The sequence below is a fragment of the Leptinotarsa decemlineata genome, unplaced genomic scaffold, assembly GCF_025532065.1.
Source record: "Leptinotarsa decemlineata unplaced genomic scaffold, Ldec_3_MD MMD2_P_RNA_scaffold_4, whole genome shotgun sequence".
Lineage (NCBI taxonomy): Eukaryota > Metazoa > Arthropoda > Insecta > Coleoptera > Chrysomelidae > Leptinotarsa > Leptinotarsa decemlineata.
Window position 1 is genome coordinate 3273556 of NW_027412531.1, and position 12817 is coordinate 3286372.

Consider the following 12817-nt stretch of genomic DNA (forward strand, 5'->3'; position numbering starts at 1 on the left):
TGACTTCAGATACACCTCATGTGGGCTCACGCGAAATGCACTGGGTGTAACTCAGCTGAAGGTTATTTCTGCGATATGTGCTAGGTTTTCTTTGACTCCGATTGACCCCATGGTGACCACCATTACCTTCATGTTGGTGTAATGGGAGTCAAAACTGTTTTTTTTATTAATTTTATTATATCCAAAGTTGATTGCCAGAATGGCTGATATAATTATTTCTAATGATGTTTAAAGGCGGTTGCAATAAATAGTTTGTTTATGATTACACTTTTATTTGAGTTCTCGCTTAAGTGACCCCCATTACCCTCTTTTACCCAGTAGCCAAAAATCTTAAAGTAATTGCCAATTTTTCTGCAACTGTGATACATTTTTTAAAATTAGTATCTTGGCGAGCAACTCTAGGTCCAAGTTCCCTCAAATATTTTCTACAGATAGGACGATTCGGAAAACGTTCATTGAAAATCCTTTCGGTCTCGTAAAAGTTACGCGTTGCATGGTAAATAAAAATTGCATAAATTTTTTCTTCCAATGGACGAGAATTGACCATTTTAGAGATTGTTGACGTGGTACCTTTCTACTAGTAAAATCGAAACCTAATGATAATATTCTAACTGAACAATGATGTTCATTGTCGTACTAACATTTTTGTGGTTTTTATAAACGAAAAATAACTTAACAAACCTTATCGGGTTGTTGGGATTGCCATATGGCAGATAAAAATGAATATTTCTAGAAATATCGATATTAATGTGTTTTTCTTCAGAAAATTATTAAATGTTCCGACATTTTGTTGTACGTGAAGATATTGACTTCATATTTTAGGGTTGTGAAGAATTAGTCAGGAGCTTCAAAATTATGTGTCACAAGACTCCCCTTTCCATTTAAATTGTTTTCCCAGTTGGTGCTTAGTCGCCATCTTGAAAATTTCATCTGTCAATTTCACTTCAAAATAAAATATTCATGCAATAATTTCATTACCCCAAATTCAAATTTTTTGGGTTAACCCGTTCAAAAAATTAAAGGGGGGGACATTAAAGAAATGCACTGTATATTCTTCAACTACGAGCAATAACTGCACCTAGTATTTGATGCTACTAACTCCGAGATTTATTTGTGGAATCAAAACAACACGTTGATGGACTGAAGAGTGGATAAGAATTCCCCTCAGAGATACGGTTGATATATAAGTCAGTAACTTCTCTCAAGAATTCATAAAATAAATCGAAGTTGAGATAATAACTGAAAAGAACAAGACTAAAGATGAAACTCTCTCTTTTATTTGTTTTCGTGTTTCTGGTGGCTTGCTTTGTTGGTATTGATGGATTTTCACTCCCAGAAAAAGAAACAAGTGAGTAAATATTATAACTATCGTATAATATGGTTCAAAAAGTAAATTGTTTTTTTTAAAATTTTGAATTGATAATAATCGCAGAAAACGTCAGTTTCATTACAAAGGAGGACAATTTGGGGAAATATTTTCAGTATTTCATCCCTCTATGAAGATAGAATGAAAAATATTTCGTTTGTCTATTATTCGCAACGCTGAATTACATTTTTTTAAATCAACACCCAATAATATTTTGACATCAGAGACATGTTTATTTATTTATTCAACAATTTTTATATAATATATTAACCTCAGAAAGTTAGCTATACTAGTATCTATATATATAATAAATCAACCTACATAGAGAAAATTTAAATAAAATTGTGATAAAAAAATAGTCTTATGAATCTGTGCTCTGAGAGATATGAATAAAATCAATATTGGTCTCATTGGCTTCCCATAGAATTCTGGACAAAGGAGAATATTTTCCATAATTACAAGTAAGAAAGTCGAGACTGAAAGTTTGGTTGTTACGTGTCCTTCTCGGGGAAACATGCAGATTGACTTGACATAGAGGAGTTGGGCAATAAATTTCGTTGTTCAACAATTTATGTAGGAATACTATGTCCAATCCAATAGTAGATCGAATTTCAAAGAGCGAATGACTTCTAGCTGGCATGTTCATTTTGCAGCCAACATATCTAAGAAATGTATTCTGAAGTTTCTTAATATCATAACTGTGATTGAAGTAAGTTGGAGATCAAATACAAGTGCAATACTCAATCACTGATCTAATCAATGCAAAGTATAGTATTTTTATTAAAAAAATGCTGGTAAAATCTTTTGTTGATCTGCATATGAATCCTAACATTTTCATCGCTTTGTTAGATATGTGTTCATACTGTAAATGAAACTTCATCTTGTCATCCATCATAACACCCAGATCTCGTATAGATTGTACACGTTCCAACTTCTTCCCTGCAATACTATAACCAGCTGTAAAGAGGTTTAATGACTTTAAAAAGAAAATACTTTTACATTTTGCCACATTGACATCCATATAATTCATCTTACACCAATCATAAAAAGATTTAAGGTCCATTAGAATTTTCGCACAATCCTGCAATGAATCTATTGCCATGAACATGTTTAGATCGTCTGCAAACATCGGTATTTCACAGTGAGTAATTTTTTCTATGATATCATTCACAAAGATATTGAAGAGAAAAGGTCTCAAGTGACCCCCTTGAGGTACTCCTGAGATAACAGATATTTCTTGAGAGATAAATCCTTTAATTTTCACAAACTGTGATCTATCACAAAGATAACTTAAGAACCACTCCAGCAAACTCCCAAAAAAGCCAATTGCCTTCAATTTATCACAAAGAACTTTATTGTTCACGATGTCGAGTGCTTTTGAAAAATCGGTGTAAATTACGTCCACTTGTTTATTTTCCAGAACATTCAAAATATACTGGGTGTACAACAGTAAATTAGTAGATTTACCTTCTCTAAATCCGTGCTGTTCGTCGATAATCACTTGTTTTAAAGGACTCTTTATATTATCACAAACGATATGTTCAAGTAGTTTGCGTATTGTACTTAATATGCTGATCGGTCTAAAATTATTTATGTCAGCTTCGTTACCAGACTTGAAAATTGGCGTTATATAACTTGATTTCCAGATGGGGGGTAATTTTCCTAAACAATATATGTTGAAATAATATAATTGAATTTCTGGTATTTCATTTGCTTTTACTTTTTTTCATTGGTCCAACTTACATATTTCGTTGTATAATGTGAATTCTGATCAATTTCATGTGTACGTAATAGTAGATAATTTTTCTTGCTGTAGGATAACCATTTTATTCAAAATGTATACAACTTTAACGCTAGTTACATACACACCGATTTTGGACGGCCAGTATAAAATCAGCCGATATTTTATTGGTAGTGGGTGCTTGCACACTCACCGGATTTTTATCGGTCAAACAATCAGTTGCTTTGTTGTCGTAATTAGCACGCACTACCAGAATGAAGTTAATGCGTAGTAACTACAATTTCACCGAGCATTCGAGACTGGAATGGTCGGTAAAAAACCGGTGAGTATGCAAGAGCGTATTTAGTTATGTACGCCACTACTTCCCAGTACTGCCGGCGATACAGTGACAGTGGACGGCTGCTCACCGGTATTTTATCGGCGACGATCACCGGTCGACGTGTGTGCCAGGTCCCGCTCCCACATGTGGTTCACTATTGGAATTTGGACGACCGGTACAAAGTCGGCCGTCCAAAATCGGTGTGTGTGCAACTAGCGTAACTGTAGTCATATCAATGCCAGTATGTACAGATTGGCAAAATGGTTTCTATAAGATTTTATTTTTGACACGTTGAATCATGCAGCAAATACTTTTCTTGTATAGGCAAGTATCAACCATAGTTGAGTGGGATTTGATTGCACAAGTCTAAAATATAACAGTTTCAGATCTTTCCCCAACAGTGTTACAAAGGTTTTCAATAACGAATTGGTTCAAACTTTTTTTGGTCACTATACAGTCATTTCTAATGAGTTTTGGAGCAGGAGAAATTCCCAAATGAGCTTCACTTTTTCAACAACGTAAGAATCGACACTACATTGGGACATACTTCCGATAGACCGGTATATTAAATAGTGCCAGTAATAGATATGAATTTTTCCATAAACTACACCTTACGATTTGATCTCCACAGAGGTACCTCTTCAATTATGATTACCTGAAGCATATTACCTAACTTCTACATCAATAAAAATAATATTTCCTCGTTTTTTTCGAGAAAACAATGGTGAGAAAATAATAGTGATCTATTCAAATCCAGTTGGTCATTCATCAGAATGTTTGAATTTTTTAGTTTTTTAATTTCCATTACTTCGAAATAATTCAGTTTAAAACCTTCATTTTCTATGTCTACAATTTCGAACTCTTCGCTGAAGATATGATTTTCCTCTAAAAGATGATTTGAATATGATAAACTTGTTTTCTTATTTACATAGCTCATATGATGCTCCTGGATTCGATTCCTAAATATTCTGCCAATTTGACCAATATATACCTTAGGACACATTTCCCACGTTAGTTTATCTGGTTAACCAGATGGTTAAACTTCTGAAGAAGCTAGCCACTCGTGTCAGCGAAACGTCAGAAAGAAATTCCAAAAATCCACGGCTTTCAAACTCGAAAAGCAATGACACTGAAAACCTCAGCCGTGAAAGTCTAAACCATTTCGTCAACTCACTCAATTTTTCTGTCATAGAAACCAAGCAAAGCCTACGTGTTTGAAAATGGCAGAAGAAGTAAATGCTATTTGTTTTTACCAAATTACACAACAGACAACAAATATTTTCGTTACTTCCAGCATTAAAAAAATTCTTATAGAATCCATTCCTATAGGGAGGAGAAATTAGTCTTGGAATCAAGAAAGTTGTAATCCAAAAAAGAAAAATACCAATGTTCATTACGTATATTCTTATTGAAATTATTAGGATATGTCTAAAGTATGCCAATAGTTGAATGTGTTCAGGAAAAATGAAAGTTTTTAGTAAATCTAAAGCAAATGGAACTTCAAACGTTCAAGCCAGTCTCTATATACCTACACAGTAGGTTTAATGGACTGACGCCTATCAGAAAACAACTACTCCCCTGGCTACTCCACGAAGGGCATTGGATTATATCAGACAGGCGTCAGTGCAGGAATCTTCACAGAAAATGTCCTGCATATGCAATTGGCAATACAACTGAAAGAGTCGACCTTCAATTATGGAACGGGCACACTTGCAGACCGGTTTCGGGCTTATTAGCCACTCATCAGTGCAAGATAGTGACCATCATCGACCTAAAGTCAATGATATTCCACAATTGAAAATCGGAATTCTTTCAGAGTATTTCATTCCTCTTCCGAAGTTGGAGCGAACATCAAAAATGTCACTCCATCTAGTGGACGAGGTTCTAACCAACTGCATATCCGTAATTTGCCCGATTCCTCTGAATAAGGAGGAAAAACTTTTCTTCCTTATTCAGATTGTGGATTATCATTGTGGAATATCAATTGTGGAATATCATTGAGTTTAGGTCGATGATGGTCACTATCTTGCACTGATGAGTGGCTAATAAGCCCGAAACCGGTCTGCAAGTGTGCCCGTTCCATAATTGAAGGTCGACTCTTTCAGTTGTATTGCCAATTGCATATGCAGGACATTTTCTGTGAAGATTCCTGCACTGACGCCTGTCTGATATAATCCAATGCCCTTCGTGGTATTAGCCAGGGGAGTAGTTGTTTACCGATAGGCGTCAGTCCATTAAACCTACTGTATAGGTATATAGAGACTGGCTTGAACGTTTGAAGTTCCATTTGCTTTAGATTTGTTCACTGCCAGTCTTCAAGCATAGCCCATTGACTAATAAGAAAAGAAAGTTTTTAGTTTTCTACGTTTGAAGTTCCATTTGCTTTAGATTTGTTCACTGCCAGTCTTCAAGCATAGCCCATTGACTAATAAGAAAAGAAAGTTTTTAGTTTTCTACTTCTCCATCTTCATACGAAAAAATATGTAGAAAACTCTCAAAGGAAGGAAGCAAACAAATAATTTCTGAATAAACCCTTTTTTCAAGTACAAAACACAAGCACCACAGGAAAACCCTTGAGGCGCTCTTAGACCGGTGCCTGTAACAAAGTAGTGATTCACATTGAATTTGAATCGCTGGATATTAAATCAATTTGGAAAAACGTTCTCAGGAAGTTCATTCCACATAAACGCAGTTCTCCAAATGAAAGAGTTCCTAAACAGTCAAGTTCGAGGGGTACTGAGTTGAACCTTAAAACGATGAGCAGCCATAGTCCGTTGCGTATTTCTGATATGTACCGCTTTTGGTGGAAGTCACTTGAACACTTCCCGTGAAAGTATCTATAGAAGAGAGACAAATTTCCAACCCCTCTTCGATGTTTCAGACTATACACTAAACATGAGAACAATACTCCAAAAAAGGTCTGATCTGAGCTTTATAAAGTATCAAAAGTTGCTGAGGTGTGTACAGTTTCCTAATTCGGAACAGTGTTCCAAGCAGCTTTTGCAATTCCAGCGACATGATTGTGCCAAGACATATTGGTGTTCATTTTGACTCCCAACAAGGTTATCGAAGCAGAAAGCGGAATTGTCCGACCTGACATTATTAAATCCGGTTCGGAGACATTTATCTTTTTGAAGAAAACCGATGCCTGGGTTTTTGTGGCATTTAATTGAATCTGGATATTTTCACCCTAATTTGAAATCACTTCTAGTTCCTCATTAAGATATGGTACCTCCTGCTGCCGGTGAAGATTTGCATCCGCAGCCGATGTCCTGGAATGTAAAAGGAATGACGAGACAAGTGTGCTGTTGTCGGCAGAGCAATATATTGGATTCTTTGATTTTCCCAATAAGTCATTGATATAAAATAAAAAGAGGGTTGGAGACAATAAGGAACCCTGGGGAACGCCAGCGTTGATGTTGAAAGTATTTGAGGGATATTCATCAGCCACTTGCAGGAAACGTTCTTTCAGGAAGCTGAAGAGCCATACACATAAATGGTCCGACATGCCATAGCATCGAAATTTGGCCAGCAAACTCTCACGCCACACACGGTCAAAGACCTTAGAAATATCAAGTGCAACAGCTCTTGACTCTCGATGTTTCTCAATTGTGTTATTCCAAATATGGGTGATATACGATGGAAGGTCGCCTGTTGATCTTTGTTTCCGAAAGCAATATTGATGAACGCTCAATATGTTGAAGCCTTCCAAATATTTGAGGATATGGTGGTTTACGACTTCCTCCATGATTTTTTATTATCACTGATAGGAAAGTGACGCGACTGGTCTAAAGTTATTTGGAAGATTTTTCTCACACTTATGGTGCTGTTGCTTGGTGGCCGAAGGCTTTACAGAAAACGGCCCAAGTGAAGCTCTTTGGCTTACAAAGACAGGCTTCTCTGGCTATCAGTGGTGCCAACAGTACCACACCGTCAGCGGCCATGGAGATCCTTCTAGATCTACCTCCTCTCCAAATTTTTCTGGAAAGAGAGGCTAGATAGACTGCATACAGAATTGTGCACATTGCCAATTACACAAAACAATTCAATGCAGAGTGCAACAGACTGTTGGTTGACATTGGAAGCATTCTGGAACTTATGCCTAGCCTAGGAACTTATGCGACTGTATTTCAAGCGGAAATTCATGCTATAGAATTATGTGCGGAGAGATTGGATAAATCCAACCTCACTCACAAGTCAATAAAAATATTCTCGGATAGTCAAGCGGCGTTGAACGCTCTTGGCTCCTATCGAGCAACGTCTAAATTGGTAGCAAACTGCCAAAAACGACTCTCCTCGATAGGCAGACTTAACAGATTGTCTCTGGTACGGATGCCTGGCCATACTGGCCTGGAAGGCAATGAAGCTGCTGACTCTCTTGCAAAGGAGGGTGCTGCAAGCAGCTTCATTGGACCAGAACCTGTCGCTTTGGGCTTTGCCAAACAAACACTGAATACCTGGATGGCAAGAAGATTTATGAACTTCTGGCAGAATCTTCCAGGATTGGCTCAGTCCTTGTGCCTGCCCCGCTGGGGATCGAATCAGGTTCTTTGAGTTCGGAAAACTAATCGGCTTCTTTGAGAAGCTGGGTTTATTTGGCTTTGTGTGAATAGGTGTGAGCCACAATAAACCCTTACGGATTGCGGTGGAGGGTCGAATAGACCCACTCACTTTAGACCTACCTACCTACCCTTTTTGGGAATAGGCTGAATGCGAGCGATCTTCCAACAAGAAGGAAAAATATTCTTCTTATAAGACAGGTTGAATAGTGGGTGGTGTCTTTTCCAGACAAGTGACTGTGGAGTGGGATACAAATTGTTCAGCTAGTAATATAGCCTTTTTTATGGCTGTTGTTGCAATTGAACGATCCGCTTGTGTTAGCTACCGACCAGAAGAATCTAGACTAGTTTGCATCTGTTGGGAGCATTAACCCTGCGTAGGTCGCGTGTTGTTGTGGATCATAGGGGGTCGCGCGGTATCTCACAGATGTATGAACTTAAAAATGATATTCTATCGAACTACTGTCGTATTAATGAAAACAAAAACAAATATGAGGTACTTTTATTGAATTAGAAAAAGTCAACATAAATTAATAAATTCTTATATAAACATAAAAGCAAACCTTAACCTTATAATAAAATAAAAACATGATTCAAGGTAGAACACCATATACGTTTAACATAACATGTGATGAATAATGCTTGAATAGAAAAACATAACAAAAATCAGAAATAATCGTTTCAGTCAGAATTTGAACTTTGATTAGTGTCCTCATCGAAACATTTTTGACAGAGCATTGTGGCATGTTCTAAACAAAAATAATCTTCACATTTGCGGCATCTGTACTTTGTCAGTCTTCTTGTTTTACTTTTTGAATAGCACGGTCTGCAGGTTTTTCTGATGTTATCTACTTTTTGTGGAGAATGCTTTTTTTCTGAAACAGGATTATACTTGTTGAGTGCCTGTTGTAGATGTGTTGGAAGACTTTTTATTTGTCCCCTACGTCCAAGATGTTCTGCAACTAAACTGTGAACTAGCATCTTTAGATATTCCCTCCTATTTGCAAAGGCATTTTTATTATCAGCAAAAACTATCATTCCGTTGATGGCTGCAATATTCATCATAGAAAAGAAGATTACCATTGGCCATCTTCTTGTATTTCGTGCACAGTTATATGTGGCACATAGCTGATCTACAGTATCAACTCCTGATTTTGTGGCATTATAATATGTGATTATTTCAGGTTTATGTTAATCCCCTGTGCCTTCATCAATATTATCGTCAAAATGCAACGATGATAAGAGTAATACATTTTTGCCTTTTTTTGGCACATATGATACCAAAGTGGCTGTTTTACTGAATCCAAACATAGATGAATGTAGTACCCTTTCTTTGACGTTTAAAAATATTGGTGGAATCTGCCTTTTGTTTTTTCTTATTGTGCCAACATATTAAAGCTTTTTATTATTTAGTTTTTCTACGAGCTCTAGGTTGGTAAACCAATTGTCTCCGGTGATATTTCTTCCGGTGTCATAGATAGGTTCAGCAAGGCGTAGTACCAAGTCAGTAGGTGTATTACTAACTTCAAAGGGTCCCTCAGGTTGCTTGCCGACATACACTTCTAGGTTGACGGTATAAAATAATTTGGAATCTACTAGGGCAAATATTTTTATTCCATACTTATTGGGTTTTGAGGGAATGTACTGTCTGAAAGAACATCTTCCTCTAAAACCCTCAAGTTTTTCATCTATCGTAACATTTTGGCCGACGGAATAACATGCTTTGCAGTTGTTCACAAAAAGGTCGAACAAATCTCGAATGGGAGCCAACTTGTCAATTTTTTCTCTTTCAACTCTTGTACGTTTATCGTCGAATCTACAACATCTGTACAAAAGTTTGAACCTTCTAAGAGACATAGTTGTTCTGAACAACACCCATGCCGTCTGTTAACCATATATCTTCTAAAGACTGTCTGCCACTTCTCAAAATACCTGCTAGGTACAAGAGACCAAAGAAAGCTTTCATTTCAATTGAATCAGTCAATTTTATATCTCTTTCACGACTATAATTCGGTTGTATGGTCTGTATACTCAGATTAGTAGAATTCACTATGAGATCTATCATTTCGTCAGAAAAAAAGCACTTCCAGGAATCGAGAACAGTTTTTATACTTTTGGCGGACCCAATTACTCCAGGTATTTTTGTAAGGATGTTATGCGGCATTCTTTTTTTGACTTTCGTGAGTACGTGTTTTCCCCATTTTGTATTGTCTTTCCCTAAATAGTATCCTGCATAGCAGTCTTCATTGAACTCAACTTCACTACCACTTTCAATGTCCGAATGAAGAATTTCAGTTTCAATTATATCATCTTCATCACAATCACTTTCGTCCAGAATTTCATTGTTTATGAGTTCTTCATTATCTTGAAACGCAAACTGTGTCAAATATTCAACATCATCAGGGTTTGTAAGATCAAATAATCTCTTAGAATCCATATTTTCAGACGTCAAATAGTGTCACACAAAAGGTCGCGCAGTATCTGTCAGATGTAAATACAACAAGAGGTTAGGAATCAGCTGTTTACAAGTCACACTGCAGAGACCTACTAACGTTAGCCACATGAATGCATAGAAGAAACACATATAGCAAGATAGCAAGAAGCACAGTTTAAAATTCGGCGAATTAGAGATATAATTTGAAAACACATGCGTCATACATCTGAGAGATCGAGCGCGACCTACGCAGGGTTAACAAACCTAGATCGGTTTAAGGCACTGGAATTTTTGCGCCACTGCCGGTAGGCAACATTTTTGGAGGCGAAGCTTGCTCGAAAGAAAAAAAGGGCCACATATTCTCTGTATGAAGATGAAGAAGTAGATAGCCAGAACCTTTCTTTCCCAAAAATTCATCTCTCCTCAAAATATACCCCTTTCAATATGAAATTATGTTCTTCTGGAATTCAAAGGTAGATGAAGAAATTTGGGAGTCCTTTTTCTACTGTTCTCACTTTTTGAGAGAGTTAGTATCAGCCGTTTAGCCAGTAAAATAATATTTACAAGATATAGGCACTTAATTTCAAATCACCACATGGTGAAATAAAAGAAGAAAATTAAAAAAAAATTATCTATCTCCAATCCACTTGAACTTTCCAAAGTCTGTTCACATTGAAAAGTTTTTAATTGAGCTCTTCAATTTTCAGGTTTCGAAGAATACAACAATCACTACATTGAAAGACCCCGAAGACCCCGAGAGAAGAGAACAATTTGTGAACCAAAAGTTTGTAATGATGCCAACTGCGAATGCATTGGATCCGCTTGCGTTTGCCGTGATCGTTAATTTACCCACTTTTATGATATGATGAATCAAACAAATAAAAGTCTTACTGATTATTATTGTACTTTCACTCAATTATCTCATATGTTGTAGCAATGAACGAGAAATGTTAGAAGGCAATTTATATTATAATAAAGTTTTGAAATTATATTTTTGAGCATTGCAACTTTTTCCTGTCAAACTGAAGAAATAATAATAATAATAATATCGTTTATTACACAACTGTACAAAAAAAAAATTGTGTTGCCCTGGATATTTTTGCAAATCTTTATGTTTTCGAGTGCCTAAATCACGAATATATTTATGAAAGTACTGAATGTGCTCTATTCTTTATGATTTTTTTACGTATCTTGTATTTTTAATAATAATCGGCATGTTAGTAAAAAAAAATTATTTTCTCAGTCATGATTAGGCTTCTGCGCAACTTCTTTGCGCGTACAAACATCACGTGATCCCCACTTCTCGGGCTCCTTGCTCTGCAAAACAGCTGAGAACTCAGTTATTTGATAATATTGAAGTACTAACACGGAAATCTGGATAAGTTGTTATATGTTAATATTTTGTTTCAATTGTTGAGTGTTCGTTCTAATATATTTATCTTGTCTTTTTAAACATGAGTTTGTCACGAAGTGCAAATATAGTAGTGATTTATTCTGTTATATTTGTGGTATTTATATATCAAAAAAATAAAAAAGAAATATCACAGACTTTGTTAAGGAAACTTATGCTGAATATTTCGGTTTCGAAATGGACAAATTAGATAAATCAGGGGTTCCTAATAAAGTTTGTAAGTCTTGCGTTGAGTTTTTGCGGTTGTGGAAAAAAGGAGAACGTTCTGGATTAGATTTTGGTATTCCTATGATCTGGATGGAGCCTAAGAATAATTTCGATGATTGTTACTTTTGCGTAGTAGATGCTAAAGGTTTTAATCGAAATCAAACTTACAGTCTACAAAATGTCCTGTTTTACACAGTGAAAATCTCCCTCGGCCTATTTATGTTTCAAAAGTGACTCGCATGCCCTCAGAAACAATGATGTTGCCAAATTCACAGAAATCGAATCAGTATACCAGTGGAAGTGAATGGGAGGGTGAAGCATCTACGCCAAAGTTGTTTTCTCAAAATGAACTCAGTGATTTAATACGTGATCTTAATTTATCAAAACAAGGATCAGAACTGTTAGCTTCAAGATTGAAAGAAAAAAATTTATTGGTACCGACAGTTACAATTACAACGTACAGAACGCGAGAAAGTGAGCTATTACAATTTTTTGATGAAAATGAAGGATTGGTAGGTATACTGTAATAATATTGCGAAGCTGCTTCTGGACATGGGTGTGAAAGAATACAAACCTACTTAGTGGCGTCTTTTTATTGATAGCTGTAAAAAAAGTTTAAAATGCGTCTTACTACATAATGGAAATAAATTTGCATCAATTCCAATTGCCCATTCCACAAAACTCAAAGAAGAATATGAAAATGTCAAATTAGTTTTAGAAAAAATCAATTACTCGGAGCATCAATGGTCGATTTGTGTGGATATAAAAATGGTTAATTTT

At 36.0% G+C, this 12817-nt stretch overlaps 1 long non-coding RNA gene across 1 annotated transcript; it reads left to right on the forward strand.

Moving 5' to 3' along the window:
* Positions 1–933: 933 nt before the first annotated feature.
* Positions 934–11410, forward strand: LOC141487563 (uncharacterized). The gene is made up of 2 exons (XR_012468444.1): positions 934–1348; positions 11127–11410. It is a non-coding gene; the product is annotated as an uncharacterized lncRNA (long non-coding RNA).
* Positions 11411–12817: the final 1407 nt, after the last annotated feature.